Source organism: Sphaeroforma arctica, assembly GCF_001186125.1.
Source record: "Sphaeroforma arctica JP610 unplaced genomic scaffold supercont1.54, whole genome shotgun sequence".
Classification (NCBI taxonomy): domain Eukaryota; class Ichthyosporea; order Ichthyophonida; genus Sphaeroforma; species Sphaeroforma arctica.
In genome coordinates, this window is record NW_014040504.1 from 7,326 (window position 1) to 9,480 (window position 2,155).

Here is a 2,155-nt window from a genome sequence, read left to right on the forward strand (position 1 = left end):
GGTAGACGTACGTTACGTAACTAATACTCTACTTAGTTACGTAACGAAACGTAACGTACTATAGCGACTATATATATATATATATATATATATATATATATATAGTGTAAAGATACTATTATTGATTTCTCGCAAGCTCTAGCCCATTGTAAGTACACCTACAGAAGTCAAGCATACATCTGATTGAAGTAGTATCTTCGAATGGCAGACTTGGTATCACCACTTGAAGACCCAAAACAGATATGACTGGCTCAACGCGATAGCTTACGTCCAGCATACAGAACACACATAAATATGATCACATAAATATGATAAAATAAAATACATATACGTGCACATCAATCCTCTAGTTGATATGTACGTGCCAATCGGTTTGCACAATATGATCAAAACATACACATACACATACAATTTCTAGATCGTAACTACATAAAAATCGTTCTAAGCACTATAAAATATGCACTGTACCGCATACCATACTAATACACCGCCGAAGAAGGTCACCACAGTAAAGTACAGGAAGTGCAGCCTATAATAATCCCAAAAGAATACATGTCGGATGAGCCAAACTTTCACGTCCAGATAAGCAGCCCGCAGGGTTCGAGCTCGCCGATTCATCCCGTTGAATACGTATATCTACATATGTATATTTACATATATATATATGTGTGTGTGAGTATGTGTATGTGTGCACTAAATTATATATGCATCCTTCGAGTGTTCAATGAGGTGGGCTTGCAAAGGGCAGCTGACCTCGACCACTTTCAAGACAGCCTCATACCCTGCACCAACTCTATATAAATGCTATAGATAATGCTACTAATGCAAATAAACTTTAATACATATGTACACGCTATACATACACGCGCGATAACAAGCAAGGGCTAATTATGTGCTGTATTCAGCTGCTGCTGGTAGTAGGCCTGGTAAGTGGTAAACGACACTGATAAAGATTACCATATTTATCAGAACCCTAGAGGACTAATAGTATTAACCCAGGACCCAAACCCTAGAACCAAGATCCCTGGAGCAAAAAGATTTGGAACAAAATGCCATAGCCTCCTAAAATATTCACAAAAAGCCCCTGAAAAAGCCCTGGGACAAAAAAAACCCCTGGAACAATAGTATAAACAATAGACTATTTTCAACGGGACCGGAGTGCCAACTGCCAAAGAAATTTGATCTGTTATTTACATTCGGCATAGCGAGTCCCATTTTGGTTTTCGAGGTGCGAGGCGGCCCTATACAAACCCAGTAAGGTCATATGCAGGTCACAAGTGATTCAAAACCCTACTTCTCGGCAAATAGCTCAACCAATCATTCAGAAAATTCATCCATGCTCTAGATTCCTTTATTTTTTTTTCATACACCGGACTTTTCAGTTTTCTTTACAAGAAATATTTATATGTATCTCTCTCTAGTATGTATCTCACTTCCACGACCAATGATGCCACCCAGGGGACTTTTTCCCATATACAACTACATGCGTTCGATAGTGGAGATGAGTTCATACTTCAGCCTGACCTTAACTACCAATTATAGGCAGTAGAGTGTATCTTGAAAGTAGTCTCGCCAGCCTGATTGCAATTACCGTTCAAAACATATAATACACACTTTGAAAGCTAGGAGATTACAACTGTTAAAAAAATACATTCCGTTCCGGTACCTCCGCGTCAACGGATAGGCGTGTTTATATACTTTTAATTAACACCGTATGCAAATGCCAGATGATGGGTCATGCCGATCAGTGTTTTATTTGTGAAGCAGAATGGATGATGACATGCCCCTGCGGGCAAGAAGCCTACTGTAGCACCGCTTGCCAGGTATGTGACTCTGTAATGTCTGCATATTTAACATATGTTTGTGTTTATTATGATACGGTCGTGTATATAAACATATATAAAGGTTGGTGGTGTATATCGCTACTTTAACATTTAATTTTTATCAAATTGTTTCGTTACCAGTGGACTATTGGCCTCACATATATCTCGATGGTAGCACGTAACCGGCTTTCCACTTCCTGCAATTTCCCATCATATCTTGTAAATCTCCGTTTGGAATGTTTTTTATAAAGTAATGCATAAACAGACACACATACAAACACACACACATACAAACACACACACATACAAACACCCACACACACATATATATA